At 45.2% G+C, this 17,478-nt stretch overlaps 1 protein-coding gene across 1 annotated transcript in view; it reads right to left on the bottom strand.

Moving 5' to 3' along the window:
* Positions 1–5,108, bottom strand: part of LOC149307654 (zinc finger protein castor homolog 1-like) — a 246,181-nt gene extending 241,073 nt beyond the window's left edge. Inside the window, exon 1 of the mRNA XM_089534169.1 lies at positions 5,045–5,108. The gene's annotated coding sequence lies outside the window, so the exon portion shown is untranslated. The remainder of the gene's footprint in view (positions 1–5,044) is intronic.
* Between the last annotated feature and the right edge of the window lie 12,370 nt (positions 5,109–17,478).

Raw genomic sequence — 17,478 nt, 5'->3', positions numbered from 1 at the left:
CAGGACAGAGAGGAAAGGACAGCAGACCGGCTTCATTGAGTCTGTGTCAGCCGCACCAATATTTGTGTGTCACACCAAAAAAGATACGGCTTGACCTCTGACACTTCTGCTGGGGGCAAAACGGAGTTCAGAAAGCGCAGCTGGGCTATTTTGGGGGGTGACTGAAAGAAAACTTTAAAATAAATGAGTTCAAGGAGAAAGAGTATTGAGCGCAGCCTTCACAGATGTACCTGCTTTCAGTCAAACGCACAAGTATTTTCCTTTTTTTAAAATCTGACGCACGGCCAAGAAGCTTCTGTTTATGGCAGTCAGCAGAGCTTTTCTCTCTGCCTGGTATTTATATAGATGAGTTGGGGATGTAAATCCTCCCGAAAATGAAATTACATGGGGTGGTTTTGGGGCTGGGGCTGGGGAAGGAAGGGGGGCAGCATCTCTGCAAATCCCAGGGAAGAGCAAGGCCCTGGTATAAAGCAGATCGCATGTTCTGTATTCGCAATGGAGGAGAAACTGGGAATGCAGACTTTTAAATAAGTCCCATGAGATGCAAGTGGCACCAGAACAAGTGGAGAGAAGGGTTGGTTTTGAACCAGAAGTTTGCAAAAGTTAAACCGTATACTGAGCTAAATCTCACTTTGCTTAGGAAGGAAAAAGCACAGCGTAATGCTGGTGGAAGAAACAATCCGTAAGACGTCTTTATTGTCAGATATGTGCGTGTTTTAGGATACACACAGGTGCCTGCCTCGAGTTGGAAAGGAAAATGTATATTTTAATGGGGGAGGATTCAGGGGAGGAAAGCAACCTTCTTGCACACTTTCTCGGACCGTTGCAGCAACGAGCCAAGTCTTAGGTTTTAGGTTCTCCCCCAGTGTTGACCAAAGTGCCTTTCTTCTGTAAGGAATGGCAATGTCAACTGCCTGAAAACTGATGCGCCCTGGCTTTTAAAAGCAATGTGTGTGTGTGTGTGTGTGTGTGTGTGTGTGTGTGGCACAAGGTTGGGGGAAATCTGACTTCTTGGCTAAAGTCTTTTCTTGTTCTAACTCATGTTCTTATGTCACTGAGCTAAAAGAGAGGGAGCGAAAGAGAGAGGAAGAGAGAGAGGGAAAGGGAGGGAGGGAGGGAGGGGAAGAGATGACTTTCCTTGAATGATCTGTTTAACCTAAGCCAGAGGAAAAAAAAAAGTCATTAATTACTTATGTGAGCTATTGCTTCTGAAAGACAATAAACCTGCCCGGTCGCCATGGATATGACATATTTGCTCTGAAAACAACACAATAATTAGCAAAGGGGAAAGATACAAGGGGAATATGCAAACTCCCCGCTTTAAAGCCACAGTGTGTCTTTTTTGGCTGCTGCCATGCTGGATGTTGTTTCAGTGGGTCCAGTTTGCAATTCAAATCCTGGGCAAGGAGGGGACAAACAGCCACCCAAAAGATTTACAAAGGAAAGAAAATAATGTGTGCGTGTGTGTGTTTTTTTAGGTGGGGAGGAATGGTGCGCAAACCGCACCAGAGCAAAAGCAATACAGAAGGGAAGAAAAACACAAGACACAGGAGAATTAATAAGATTAAAAGCAATCAAGGATGCAGATTTCGTCAGACAAGTTCGGCTTACACTTGCCTTGTTTTTAAGTCTGTTTAGGGCTGCTTGAGCCGGAGCTGTTTGAACGCCTGCATCTCGAAGGTTTGTTCTTTTTTCTAAGGGAATCAAAATGCATTTATAAAAAAGAAACAGGAGTTTGTTTCCAGAAACAAGGAGAGGTTTCAAAGAATGATAATGGATCATCCGTTCAGAGTCAAACATCACAGATGTATTTATAAACCCACACTTTGGGCCATTCCTTTTAAGAAGTAAGGGCCCTCCGTTGGCACCTGTTTAGCACAGGGACCCCCACATTTCACTTCGTTCCACGGATCCGGAATATGGAACAGCGTCCTAGGATTATCACACCGTCCTAAATGGGTCTTTTTAAAGAAAATGAAAGGGGAGGGAAATAAAGTTTTGCAAGATGAGAAGTCTGCAACAGCTGCTTCAATGAAAAATGCCATGTAGGTATGAACACTGCACATATTGCATTGAAACAAAAGGCTCAGAAGCCTCCCTCTGGATCCTGACCTCCTATAATTCAGGGACAAGTAATACAATACAACTCCAGCCTACCAGATCCTGGCTGGTCTTGGAAGCTAAGCTAGGGGAGCCCTGGGTAGTACTTGGATGAGAGACCACCGACAAACATCAGGTGCTGGGTGCTATATTTCAGAGGACGGAAACTGGCAAGCCACCTCTGAGTATTCCTTGCCTAAGCCCTATGAAACCCATGGTGTCGCCAGAAGTCAACAGGCAACTTGACATATACACATATACACACAGTCCCTTTATAAAGAGAAATGAGATGATTTTAACCTGAAGAGGAAAAGGAAAAGATCATTTGCTTTTATCTGCATCCCTGGGCTGTGCTTTGAGAGCAAAGACAGGCCGACGAAGAGTCCTTATTGCTTCACCTGACTTTCTGCAATCTGACAAAACCTTTCCAAAATCCAGTTTAAGACCCTGAAGCCGCAAGCGAGGATTGAGCCCCTTAACTTTCTCCTACTTCCAGGCTTTTCCTTCCAGCTTCGCTCTTTTACTTAATAGATCGATATGGAAACCTCAAAAGGAAAACAGAGGGGGAGAAAGTGGAGTTTTTGAAAACCAAACCAGCCAAAAGAAAGAAAACCCCTTGGCTGCTGCGTCTGCTGGAAGCACTCTCCCCACGCATATGGAGTTTGATTTCTTGAAGAGATCAGTTTAACATCTCCATAGAAACCTGCAACAGATTATGATCAACAGAATAAATAAGTAGCCTAATAAATTAAACAGGAGGCGGAAGACCTGGAAACCCGACGACCAAAGTTCACCCCCAAGACTGGCCCTGCCACAAAGACCGCACCAGGCTTCCCCGGCCCAGATCAGAGATGGGGGTTTCAAAGATGGAAAGTGAACAACAGGCTGGGAATAGAAATAGGTTCTTCTGCTGGCCCAGGCCCACAGGTAGAAGGAGGGAAGGAGAAGGAGGAGGAGGAGGAGGAGGGGGAAAGAGATGGGTGAAGGGGATCCCTAATGGAGGAAGGGAGGCAGGGAAGGAGGGAGGGAGGCCAAAAGGAAGGAACACATGGAGTTTATTAGTCAAGTTCATCGAAAGTTTTGCTCCTCTCCCACAGAGAGAGATCCAAGCCACAGGGATTTGCATCAACGCCGGAAGTTTCCTGGCACCAAACAGGAGAGAGGCACACCTGGGCTCCCCACCTGGAAAGCATCACCAGCTTGGCCTTGGCACCCTTGGCACCCACTTGCCTCCTCTCCCTAGACAGGGACCACCATCCCGCCCCATAAGAAGCCCAAGGAAAGAGCCAAGGGCAGCCAAACACTCCTGGGGACTTTCAAGACCAAGGCAGGCACTGAGGCATTCAGGAGCAGGGCTTTGCACACATGAACCCAAGCAAACAAGCACCCTTTCTAGCAGCCAACTATTATGATGTCTTTTGATTTTTAAAGTGTGGCTCCATCTTCCTAAGAAAGCAGCCCTCTTTGGAGTCTCAGCCCCCTCCTGAGCTGACATCTTTGCCTGGGACAAAACCCCTGTCCCCTTCTCCCTCCCAAAGGAAAAAGCAAAGCCTCCCAGGAGAAGCATCCCTCCCTCTCCTGAGAGAAGCCCTTCCAGCAGCCAGAGGAGAAGGGTCCCTCCTAGAGAAAGAAGTTGGCAGCAGCAGCAGCTTTCCTGGGCTTCAGGCTACTTCCCTCCGATGCTTTTGGAGGAGAAAGAGAGGCAGAGAGAAAGTCTTCTGCCAGGGAAAGGAGAAGCATCCCTTGGAGAAGGGGGAGTTTTATGGAAGAGAAAGAAAGCACATCCCTTAGAGAAGGAAAGGAGAAATGTCCCTTAGAGAAAGGAAGAGAAGGGGAGGAGAAACTCTTAGGGAAGAGAAAGAAAGAACATCCCTTATGGAAGGGAAAAAAGAAACTCTTCTGCCAGGAAAGGAGAGATCTCTTTTAAACAGGGAAAAGGAGAAGAGGAAGGGAAAAGAGAAGCCTCGGGAGGAGAAGGAAGAAAGGTCTCTTCAACCTCTTCTGGAAGAGAAAGTAGAGCCTCCTTGAGAGAATGGGAGAGGAAGGAGAACCTCTCTTGGAGCCGGGAAAGGAGAGGCTCTTCTGGGAGCGCCCTTGTCCTCGCTGGGGCTTTCGGTCCGGAGCTTGTCCTCCCTCCCTCCCTCCTTCCCTTTGGTTGCCCCCTTCTGCTTGGCCTTGGCAGTGCCAGCCAGGAGGGCACCTGTTCCCTGGCTCCAAACGGGGCGCCCAGAGAGGGCCAGCAGCCCCAGCCCCAGCCCCTCTCCCACTCTCCAAGAAGAAGGGAAAGAGAGAGAGAGAGAGAGAGAGAGAACTGGGGGGGGGGCAAAAAGAAGCCACCTGCTGCTCCTGGGGGGGGGGGAGGAGGGGGCACCAAGGGTCCCAGAGAAGGAGCCTCCCGAGGGGGAGCTAGGCGCTGGGGGTCCTTGGCAGGACGACTTTGGCACAACTTGGGCAAACAGAGGCACTCCGGGCAAGGAAGGAAGGAAAGAAGGAAGGAAGAAGGAAAGAAAGAAAGAAAGAAGGAAGGAAGGAAAAAGAAAAGAAGGAAAGAAAGAAAGAAAGAAAGAAAGAAAGAAAGGGGGAAGGGAAAAGAAAAGAAGGAAGGAAGGAAAAAGAAAAGAAGGAAAGAAAGAAAGAAAGAAAGAAAGGGGGAAGGGAAAAGAAGGAAGGAAGGAAGGAAGGAAGGAAGGAAGGAAGGAAGGAAGGAATCCCCTTTTCAGGGCCAGGGAGAGCCCCTGCCCAGCTCCCCCTTCCTCCTCCTCCTGCTGCTCCTGCTCCCTCCTTGGGCTTCTCCTTCTTCTCCTGGCCATGAGTCCAGAGCCCCCCATCCTTTGCCCCGAGAGATGCCAAGAGGGAGCCAGCGGTGCCAAGGGGGACATGCCCCCGAACAACTCCCTCGCTCTTCCTCCTCCTCCTGGCTCTTCCTCTCCCTTTGGGGTCTTACCTGGGGCACTTGGGGCGCCTCGGGCGGACTTCTTCCCAAGTCCGGCGGCGGAACGGGGCTGCTGCTGCTGCTGCTGCCGCTGCTGCCGCCGCCGCCGCCGCCGGGGATGGAGGCGCCCAGCGCGCATGCGCCATCAAAGTTGCCCTCGGCCCCGCTTTCTCTCTTCTTCTCTTCCCTGTCCTCCCTCCCTCTCTCTTTCTCTCTCTCTCTCTCTCTCTCTCTTTGCTTTGATTATCGAATTTTCCGATTTCTATTCCGGGGGGGGGGGGGGGGGAGGAAAACCCGGACTGGACTCGGATGCCTCTCCCTCGGACCCTGGCTCTCTCCGAAGGAGAGAGGGAAGAAAGAAGGAAAGAAAGAAAGAAAGAAAGAAAGAAAGAAAGAAAGAAAGAGGCACGGAATGGCCTCTCTCCCGAGCAAAGAAGCCACTCTGGAGGAGGAGGAGGAGGAGGGAAAGAATTTATTATTATTATTATTATGTGTATTAATATTGTTTATATTATGTGTATTATTATTATTATGTGTATTATAGAATTATAGAATTATAGAATCGTAGAGTTGGATTAGTATTGTTTATATTATGTGTATTATTATTATTATTATTATGTGTATTACTATTAGTATTAGCATCGTGTATATTATGTGTATTATAATTATGTGTATTATTGTTAGTATTAATATTGTGTATATTATGTGTATCATTATTAATATTAGTATTTTATTATTATGGATATTATTATTATTGCATGTGTTATGTGTATTATTATTACTATTACATGCATTGACTTTATTATTTATTTATTTATCCATTTATAGTATTTATACCCCGCTCTTCAGCCAAAAGGCTATCAGAGCGGCTTACACTGTTTTAAATCAGACGTATTATTGTGTTTATTAATCATCATCATCATCATCATTAAGTTTATTAGGTTTCTCTCTGCCTCGGTCACTCCGCTTGGGTCCCTTGGCCAAAGAGAGCCTTCCTCAACTTTTGTATTTCGAGAGAGCCACATAATTTACGAACGTGGACCATATCTTCATTTTGCCTATACAAAGTTCTACGGAAACGGATACCTTTTATTTGGTCTGTAACTTTGAAGTAGCTACGTCTTGATGGCCAGTTTCAACTGCCCTTAACCCTATATCTTTAAAAACATATCGCCAAATAACCTAGAAGAAGCTCCATCAGAGCAAATCTTACTACTGGTCGATCTGGTTGAGTCCTAGTTCATGCTAGGCTTTCTTTCTTCCCAGTTAGTCTCAAAGGGGCTCCTGGGGTCCTTTCTATGTTAAAACAGAGTAACACAGCTATTACTTTCAATATTGGCGATCGAGGGGATTGAACCTTCGATCACCAAGGAAATGGATCTGCTAACCAGAAATATATATATATTCTAGGGGAAAGTGGCGAAGGGGGTGTGTGTGTCCAGATGGATGGAAGGAAAGAACGAACGAACGAACGCACAGACCTTCCTGAAAGGCAAGCAAACCAGGCCCTTGGCCCACCAAGGCTTTGTAAAGGCCCTGCTCAGAGAGGCAGGTTTTGAACTGCAAGAGCAGGAGATTACTAGAGAAGATTAGGGAAACAAAGCCTTATTTGATGCGAAGATTACAGATGGATTTATGTGGAGAGTAAGGAGAGACAATCTCCAACATCCCCTCTCCCCTTTATCTCTGGCCCCTTGGGAGAGAGATGCCATGTCTTCTCTTTCCTTAAAGTGCCCTAGAGTTAGGTACGATAGTAAAAGGGAGTTGGGATGACCATACAAAATCACTACTTGTCTCCTTCTCTTCCTCTTGGTTTCATAGTCCGCCAGGTGCTACCACCTGGAGGTTGGGACCATCAGTATTTTGGACTTGATCTAAGGATCCAGAGGGGCATCATTGGATAATATAGCATGCTCCAAGGAGGGTTGCTTTTTGCAGTTGTACCAGACCATCAATGACTCAGATTCTAGCCAAGAATCTGGGAATGATTGAGAAAGAGAAGAAAACAGAGATGGAGGGAAAAGGAGGAGGAAGAGGAGATGGAAAGAAGAAGGAAAAGGAACAATGCTGAAGTTCAGCTTGATATCTAGATAAAGATTGCCTCCTTGGCTTCTGAACCTGGCATGGAAAACACTTCCAAGGGAAGCAGCAGTCTAACTCTTGCCTCAGATTGTAACCCTGATGGTTGTAACTCAAGTCCAGTATTTCTATGAGTGTGTAAACATCACAAATGGACCTATCTATTCCCCATTCTCTTCTTCTCAACAGCGGGCAGCCAGGTATCTCAGCAAGGATTACAAGGGACTCCCCTTTGTGCTCCCTTTGGCCTCGGTGGCTATTCTTCAAAGCTGCAATGCTTCTGAAGGTGGCATTTCTGTTCAGAGACTTATCTCGAGGCGGTGGTAGGTAACCACGTTCTGTAACTACACACTGCGTGGAAAAGTAACTTTTGGCCCAGAACGTACTGCCTGTCCATTTCAGGAGGAGCCCAACAGACTAAATGGGGCTGGAGGAGGCCAGTGAAGCGAAGCAGCTGATCCTGTGCCAGTTTGCATGGCGGCTGGGCTGGAATGCATACCAGGGCAGTTTGACCAGTCTCTTCAGCCTGCTGTGTGCTGTGTGTGTGTGTGTTTAACCTGCTGCCATTGAACACTATTGGAGAGTGATTTTGCTAAGCTGATGAAGCTGAGGAGTTAGATGCTAAGGCCTGTCAGATGGTAAGAGGGGGCTTCAAACAATGTCAGTGGAAGCACCCCACCATCCCATCCTCCTCTCCCCAGTAGTTCTGGGGTTATGATCTAACAGGCTGCAACCTTAAAAATGTCCCATTGAAAACAGTATGGCTCCATTTGGAGTATATGTGTGAACTGCACAGAAAAAAGTACCTAATATAAGAAAGGCGGGGAACAGTCCTTCTCTCAACAGCCTCCCATTCCTCTGGAAAAGCCCAATAAATGAACTGCTCAAAAGCATTAAATGTTGTCGTATCTGCTTTCTTGCCCCCCTCCTTGTCAATTTACCAAAAGCAATTAGAGCATATCAGAGAGCCACTGTTTGCCAAGTGCCATTTTCTCACACGAAACTTTTGCTCTTGGGTTACACGTTATTAAGAAAAAGGGAAAGGGAAAAGAAAAAGTCTTAATCAGGCAAATATTGACATGAAAAGCAAACCTCCCCCTTTCCCTCGCACATACATACACACACACACACACAACATCTCAGATGATGAAAATGGGATAGAAATACCAACAACACGGCTGGAACAAAGCCAACTTGCGCCAGATGTGAAACTGGGCCTGTGAACTTCTCCAGTGACAACATTTGGGTGTTTGTTTGTTTGCTTAAAGGATGTGTAACCTACCTTTGGGAGTTACACATCCTTTACGTTGCCTTCTCGCCAGGCGGTCTGCAAAAATCAAAATGAAAACAAACAACAAAACACCAAATGGCACCACAAAAGCACCACGCTGCAATGCAAAACCACAAATGAAAACCAGCCACAGTTACAACTTTGAAGCCCAATGCACAAATCAAATGCAGATTTGAAACCCTAGCAAGGGCAAGGCCAGACACATATCTGCCCAGATGAAGAGCTTCAAAAACATGGGGGCCACTACGACAAGGCACTGCTCCTGATATCTAGCTATCTCATGTTTTTTAGAATGAGCCAAAACGCTGACGTTGGTCATAATATTCAAGCGGGCTCTTATGGGGTAGGCAATCTTCCAGGTAGCCTAGTCCTAAATGTTTAAGGCAGTGATGGTGAACCTTCTCGAGGCCGAGTGCCCAAACTGAAACCCCAAACCCACTAATTTATTGCAAAGTGCCATGTCCCTCTGGCTTTCTAGTAACAAACTCTGGCAAACTCTGTGCTGGGGCGACGGCACATGTGCCCACAGAGAGGGCTCTGAGTGCCACCTCTGGCACACGTGCCATAGGTTTGCCATCACTGGTTTAAGGCTTTAAAGGTCAAAATCAGCATCTGAAATTGGGACCGGATGCATGTATGTACCCACCGCATGTATCCCTGTTTTTGTCTCCAGTTGAGTTCTGTAGGGAAACCTACTGAGCTCTTCACTCTTCTAAACGGAAAAGAAACTTTTATCTTTGTATATAAAGAAAAACTTTCAATTGAAATTGGGTTTTTGCTGTTCATCTCTTCATCTTTCACTCTCTGTATTTTATGATTATTGTGTTTTACCTCAACTGTTTGGAAAGCCTTGCCGTGGCCTGGTAATTGTAATTAAACCTAATTAAACAAATAAATCTGGCCACTGAAGGCTGGAATCTGATGAGACTTTAGGAACAGGTAGCAGGCGACTATAAAAACCTCCCCGCCTGAGACCCAGGAGAGCGGCTTTCATTGGGGCAGAGGGACCAAGGGATCCAAATTCTTAATACGCTCCGAGTAAATTGTTACGGCGTCATGTGTGTGAATCTGCCTCAACTTTTGAAACGTTAGACAAAAGTTGGTGGTCACTTAGAAATGCACAGACTCTGTTTCTCCTCCTCTTCGTCAAAGACGCCACTTTTCTTAGACACCTCCTTTTTTCATTGTTATCTCCGTCAGCATTTCATGAAGGGTTCGTTTCAATGTCTATGAAAGCCTTTGACGTCACATTTCAAAGAACTGTGTCCACTGAATCCGGAGACGGCATTCACAGCTTCTGGTTCTCTCTTTTTGGCTCCAGGTTCTAAGTGAGAGCCGATGGAGCCAACAGTGAGCTGCTCTCACAAACCTTCTCTAAAACAGAGGGATTATTTGTAGTCTTAGGGTTTTGACTTGTAGGAGAGAGGCGCTGAGGGATGCTTCCCTATGTAGCATACCCTCTCAGCGAATACCTGTCCCAGTAGTCCTTGTACACAGGAGGAAGGTTGAGCATCTGGTAGGAGGGACAAATGCCCTCCATGAAAAGAATCAATGGCAGTGATACAAGGGACAGTGGGAGCTAATGCCACAGCTAGGATTCACAGGCCCAAAAGTATAGGTCTTGTTCACTCACTCTCACACATTATACTGCCATGTTTGGCTTTCTAGCAAGATCTTGAGTTTGGGATGGGATTACAGAATGTATGTGGGAGGGAGCTCATGCCACAAGTCTCTTCTGGACCCAACAAAAAATAATGTTCACCTTCCTCCTCTCACTTTATTTTCCATATTTTATGCCTAATGATGACCAAGGTCTCTCAAGAAATCATGCTCCTTTTTCTTTTTCGCTTTAACAGGTTGACTACCCAGCCTGATTTTGTTGGCTTCTCGGACAGCGTGCCTGCAGTGCCTCATCCGCTGACAATAGAGTCCTCTGCGCCTTCGGAGCATTGACACACCATGTTCTCCCTAATGGCTTATTAATGAGGACTTTGCGCCACCCAGCTCAGCCAGGTGTGCTTTTATTGTTTGTTCCCATTTTCTAGGTTGAGAAAGCGACGCGCAGCATTGCCCAAGGCTGCCCCGTGAGTCAGGGCAGGAAAAGCTGGGAAGGGAGCGGAGAGGCCAGGATCCCCAAAAACATAAAAGTGTTCGGGTGCCACTCCTCCCCTGGAAGGCATTTGAGCCAGCTCCCTCCTTCTTCCAGCTCTTTTGTCAACAAGATCCAAGGATTTGGGGAACAGCGCTGAGAATCGGAGAGAGTTTTGCATCTAGAAATTATCCTAGTGGCAATTCCAAACTATGGAGAGGTGACCCATAGTTAAAAGCCATAGCAGCTAAACGAAACCTCCATTGCCAGAGGCAGTCTACCTCTCAGCAACGTTTCAATCAGGCTAATTTATTAAACTTGTGTTGCATTAGTTTATATTTGTAATTGTCTTTCCTTCCCGTCTCTCTCTCTCTCTCTGTGTGTGTATTAGACTGTATGCCTTTGGCAGGGCTGGCTGTTTTTGTCATTGTTATTTTACTTTGTCAAGCACCATGTACAAGGATGGCCCTATATAAATAAATGACAATGAGGCGAAGGAAGTACTTTAGGGCTTGCTAGCTGGAGGATACTGTGAGTTATAGACCGGCAACAACAAGAAGAACAACTTATTTACCAGGCTCTTGTCTGTCATTGAACACTAGTTGCTGCTGGGCAAGAGAATGAGAGGGCTATGGATGCCTTTAAGCACTGCTTCGAAAGTTACTTTTTAAAAAGTAATTAATCCCCATTACTTGTTATAGTGTTTAAAAAGTAATACATTAGCGTGACTCACAATCACTTTGAAACAAGAATGCCATACTCTGGGGCCGAGAGTAACTCAGTGGCCCCTCTGCAAACACAATTCTGGACCAGAGAGGCCCTTGGTGCGATCTAACATAACTCCTCTTATGTTCCAGTCCTGATCTTAAAATCAGATTCCCCTTGACTATATGACATCCCTTAGTTTGGGGGACAGTTGGGGCAAGGTACATCATAAGGTAACTCATCTCCAGTATCTGATTTAACGTTAGAAGGTAATAAATGTGGCAGGAGAGGAGAGGATGGCTACCTGGAAAGCTAAATTGGACGCATTATTTATGGTCTGAACAATAAAGGAGCGCTAGGAAAAGAGAGAGAAGGGGAGAAGCCTGCATCCAGACAAACCAATGAAGGTAATGACAAAGTCATTTTCCTTTTATTATTTTTCAATAGGATACATATGTCGTGTGCCTGCTCCGTTTTTCCTCCAGGGCTGGCTCACAGATCTCCCTTTACGAACGCTGCTGGTTTTAAACCAAATGCTTTGAGCAGACGAAGAGGTTGCTGGGCCTTCTGCATGTAAAAGGCTTCTGCTAGGTTAATTGTTTTTGTATGGAGAGGGTGAATGTCAAGGAAGTGCTGCTTTGTGTTCACTTAAGCAGTTTGCTTCCGTTTATCCAGTCCTTGCAAGGGAGCGATTGAGGATGGTGTTTGGTTGGGGTAACCAACAAGAACTTCGGCAATTTGGCAAAAATCTTCATAAATAGAACAGGAAATAATTGAAAAATCTTTTGAAAATGAATGTAAGAGAAAGTGAAACTGACAAATTTTCTGTAAATTTCACCAATTCAATAGATCTGCTCTAGTCAGGGCTAATGTTTGGATGTTGGCCAACACCGACAGCTCCAAGATAGTTCAGTACTGGTGATAAGACAGTGTCCCCTCAATATAACCGAGGCATTGGTGTAATTTAAGGAGCCTGGGACAAGTCATCTTGCAGAAGGGAACAGTTGTAGAGCCAAGGAGTAGCAGCCAGGAGGGTCTTACTGCTGCCCTGCCAGCATCTATTGCTTTGGACGGAGTGGTTGCCTTTCTCTGCCTAATGGTAGGGCCGGCCTTGGTTCACAGATATAGGAGGAGAAGGCTGTATCCTTGTTCTCTGTGTGCTGAGGAGGTGCTACTGAGCAATTTTGGCTTAGCTGGACATTGCTGGCTTGAAAGTGGCACCTGGCCCTATAAAGCCTCCAGATTATGGCCTGGCTCCTCAATGTGACCAAGCTGCTGGGTGGCTTTAGGGCAGAGATTCCCAAACGCTGCTCCTCCGGGTATTTTGTACTTCAGCCATCTTGGCCAAAGACCTGGGATTTGGGGAACTGAACTCCCAAACACCTGGAAGGCCAGAGTTTAGGAAGAGTAAACTGGCCTTCTACCAAACTGCCTTCTACCAAAGTCAGAATCATCCAGGCCATTGTATTCCCAACGACCATGAATGGATGCAAGAGCTAGAGAGTAAAGGAAGCAGACAGAAAGAAATGTGGGGCTGGAGAAGAGGACTTAGGATCCTATAGACAGCCAAGAAGAGAAACAAATGGGTCCTTGAACAGATCAGACCAGGACACTCCTTGGAAGCAAAGATGATCAAGTTGAGACTATTGTACATTGGCCACATCATGAGAAGGCACAGATCCCTAGAAAAACAATAATGCTAGGAAAGGTAGAAAGTAGAAGAAACTAGATGGATAGACTCAGTCAGGGGGTTATGGCTAAAGGCTTGCAGGATCTGGGCAAAGCAGTGGAAGATAGGGATTCTTGGAGACATCTCATTCACAGGGTTGCCATGAGTCGGAACCGACTTGAAGACAGCTAACAGCAACAGCAGCAACAACAACAACAAGCTGCCTTTAGGGTTCTGTGCCTTGTGACTTCTAAACCACCCCTGGGTCAAAATGTAGCTCCAAAAAATGCAAGCCCTCCTGTGTTGCTCCTTCCTACTTAGTTTTCATGGGTGGCATTGGTTCTCAAACAACCCTGTTGTGGATTTTATTTCTATCTTGCTGCATTTGCTCACTTGGGTTCCCCCCCCCCCCATTTTGTTTTGTTTGCCTTCTCGCACCCCCCGGCTGCTGCAGCGAAAAGAGAAGATTACTGTAGGCTCGGTATCCCACTTTGCCACTCATTCACAACAAACAAAGAGCAATGATTGATGATTAAAAATGCATTCTCTGGGCTTGTTTTCCTTTGTTTTACCATTATGGAGATATTATAAATGCAGAATACTAATCAAAAGAGACCTGACAGGACCTCATAGACCTTCATGCAATCTGAGGGCTCCGAGGAGTTCAAAGTCTTTGTCCAAGGAGACACAGGGGCAGCAGTGTATTGCGCTGTTAGTACTGGATCTGAGCGACTCTTTCTTTGGAATCAAAGGGGATATTCTATTTGTTTCTGGTCCTCCAGGATGGCTTTGGACAAAATAATAATAATGGTCATAATTATGTTGATATACAAGAGCAACAAAAATACAAAGTCCTTTTAAGCCCACCTACTTATTCCTTTTCTTCTGCATAGCCTGGTAGGGTTTTTACGGCAACATTAGCATTGGGAGGATGGTGAAGGAGGGCTGGAGAAACACGAGACTCTTGCTATCGGGTGACATGTTTGCAGTAAACAATGAAGTAAAGCCAGGGCTTGGAAAGAATGTCATTCTCCTATAGCCAAACCTACTCTAACCTTATCTGCCTGCCTACAACAGGCAAGGTAAGCAGCAGTGACCCCCAGGATCCCTTACTAGGCAGGCATGAACAGCAAAACAGGGAGAAAAGGGGAAAGCAGGTAAGCCAAATAGTAGAGAGCTCCATCTCATCCCACTGCTAGGAGAAATACTTTGGGCAGTAGCACAAGAAAGGATCTTTTCCATAGTGGTACCTTGACATTAGAATACCCCTCCTCAAGAGGTAAACCCAACTTTACTGGGCATCTTGGCATCGGATTAAAACCTATCCATTCACTCGGGCATTTATGACTGGTCAGTGAATATGCTGAAATTTCTGCTGTGCATTTTTTCCCCTGTCCCCTGATTGTTTTAATATTGCTTACTGTATTTTATTGTTTTAATATTGTTATCTGACCTAGATATTTTTTAATGAAGGATGGGTTCTAAATAAAGAAATAGATAGGTAAATGCACCCACACACAAAGACAGAAAGAAAGACATCTACCAGAGGAGGAGAAGTAATGAAAAACAAGTGCGGCAGAGAACTCAACTGGAGCGTCCTGGAAGAGGGCAGGATTCCTAGCGAGAGCCACAAATAGAAATGTTCCTGGCCTTTTGAGGCAGATGCCAAAAATGGCACTTCAAACTGGATAATGAAGATCCTTAGCTTTGCATTGTTAGAACCCAAATTCAATTGGTGTAACAAGTCCCATCTATGCTTGCCTTGTAATATCAGTGGATTAGAAGGTAGGCAGATCATATAGAAAAGAACTCCCTTATACAACATCATCAAGGGATGGAATTTGCGGCTGCAAAAGATAGTAATGGCCACTGCTTTAGGCTTGGACTACACATACATCCTAGATAATGTGAAAACTGCAATAAAAGAGTTCCCATACTTCAGATCAATCATTGATCATAACAAACTACAGGAAAAGAGATTCCACCCCAACATTAGGAAGATCTTCCTGACATTAAGAGCTGTTTGATGGTGGAAGATGCTGCCTTGTAGTGGAGTCTCCTTCTTTGGAGGTTTTTAAACAGAGGCTGGATGCTTTGATTGTGAGATTCTGCATGGCAGGGGGTTGGACTGGATGACCCTTGGGGTCTCTTCCAACTCCATGATTCTATAATGCTAGTGAAGAAAATATCAGCCTAGATGGACCCATGGTCTGACTCACCAGAAGGCAGGTCTCTGTATTCTGAAATGGGACCTACAATACAATGTTGTCATATGGAATGGTCTCATAACCTCCAACATCTAATGGGACAGGTATGGCCAAGCGACATCAGAGTGTGGTCAAGCTGGCAAAAGGTATTAGTGGTGAAGAACAGACCAAATGAAGAACAGACCAGATAGGAGAGGCTGCAGCAGTTTACATTTGCCTGAACCTAGTGGGAAGGTCACGATTCTGCCGTATTCTTCTCTCTTCCATGCCAGGTTAACTGAGTGCAAGCTCCTTTTGCAGGTGAAATAAGCTGTGGCCAAAGGGGGAAAGTGAGAGGAAGAGAAAGGAACTGGGACATTTTAAAGGCAGAAAGAGTGGGACAACAGAGGATTAAATGGGACTGTCCCAGCCTAGACATTCTCTTCCATTTCCTCCCCATTAGCATTTATCTCTCACCTATCAGCATTCTGTTCAAAAGGAACATTTACAGTTTGAGCATGAGAACTAGAGGGAATTATGTTCTCTGTTTTGGCTACTGGGCAGCAAAGAAACATAGCACATAAATAAAATCTAAAAATACTTGTGTTCTTATGGATGTAATAAAACTGTCCAAAGCTATTGGAAAATACTGTTCGAACCTACAATACCTATTTTAAAACCAACATGCCTGCCGGAAGTTCGGTGTACCTCCTCTAGAGGATCACAGGCCCTTTTAAAAACCATTTCCCCATACTGCTTCCCTCTTCGCCCTGCATTCCATTTTGAGTGAATGTTATCATTCTTGATAAGCAAAATACATATACCTGTTCTTTTTTTTCCAAATAAAAAGGCAAAGTACAAGAAATAATAGTATTAAAAAAAAGCCAACCATATCCAGATTGGATTGCTCAAGAGAAGAGGCCTTTGCAGATATCTAGGGGTATGAAAGTAAAGTCAAGTAAAGAGTTCCCATCTCCTGGCCAGCGAGCTGAAGTTACCGTAAACACGGCCTTCTAAAGCCATCAAAAAAGTTCAGCACCCCATGCAAGAGGGATCGCTTTACACCGTCTAATTTTTCTTTGTGACTTAATGCATTTGAGGTATCGTTTCCTACCCTGAGACCTGAGAAATCAGTTTATCCACCCAACCAGGCCTTTGCCTTGCTGCATGCCCCTCTCCTTCTAAGGCTCCTCCGCTCTCGCTGCGTTGCCCTCCGGCTTGTTATTGTTGATAACTTTCCTGTTCCTGAAAAATATGTATAAAGGCCCTGGCTGTGTTTATTCTGCTTGATCTTAACAGCAAAGAAATATTGTCATCAGCTATTCCCATTTTACAAACATTCCTTTAAAAATCTGGATCTTTCCTCTTGTAAGATAATGCACCTTAAGATCTCTATTTTAGTTTTACTTGTCATGTAATGAATTTTAAATGGCTTTAAGTTTCTCTCACTGTCTGTCTCTCTCTATTTGCCTTCAAGTCCCCTATTGACTTATGGAGACCTCATGAATTTCATAGGGTTTTCTTATGCAAGGAATCCTCAGAGTTGGTTTTGCCAGGTCCTTCCTCTGAAATATAGCCTATAGCACCTGGGATTTATTGGTGGTCTCCATCCACACATTAAACAAGACTGACCCTGGGGTCTGGTGCCTTAGAGTATTCAGGTAGTTCAGTTAAAAATATGTATCTCTCTCTTTCTGTGTGTAACATCTTTGTATGTTTCAAATCTGGTTTTAATTATCTGTAACCTTAAGTGCCAGTATGGAGAGAAGAAAGGATATAACAACAACAATGACAACAACAACTACAATTTCACCTCCTCTTCCATCACCTTCCTTTTCTCCTTAGTTCCCTTGTGAAGCAATATATTTCAAACATCCTTTCCAAAAGCGTAGCACATGCCAGTAGGTGGTTGCCCAAAGTTATCAATGTATTCCATTGCATTCTCCTCTTCCTTTGAGGAGTCCAGGATGGACTTCGTGGATTATTCCACAACGAAGGAGTACTATGACAAGTGGAAAGATGGTGAGGTGCCAAAAGCTATCCAACAAGCTTCATAATGTAGTTGAACCCAAGGCTTCTGAGCCTGTCTTCTCATCCTGCTGTATATCCATGTGCCTTCCATGCACCCACTTCTCCTTAAGTGGCATTTTGAAGGCCCGTGTATTAAAATTTGGCCTGTCAGCTCAAGAAAGATGTTCTGATCAATGAACAGTATGGCTTTTAAGCAATTGCTCAATTAATCACTCCCATTTTGATAGATGTCACAGCCTGCAAAACTCCGACAAAAGTGCTTTTCTAGGTTCTTGAAACAAAAGGACGGAGCAAAGTGGCAAGAAATGGCTCTCTTTTGATACTGTTTTGAGCAGAACTGCTCAAAACTATCATCCTTCACCACTGGCTCTGCTGGTTGGAGCCAATGAGAATCAC

This window comes from Sceloporus occidentalis, unplaced genomic scaffold (genome assembly GCF_023333645.1).
Source record: "Sceloporus occidentalis isolate IW3139 unplaced genomic scaffold, rSceOcc1.0.p SCAF_8, whole genome shotgun sequence".
NCBI classification, from domain to species: domain Eukaryota; kingdom Metazoa; phylum Chordata; class Lepidosauria; order Squamata; family Phrynosomatidae; genus Sceloporus; species Sceloporus occidentalis.
Note: the sequence above shows the minus strand (reverse complement) of the source record. Positions and strands in the feature narration are given on the sequence as shown.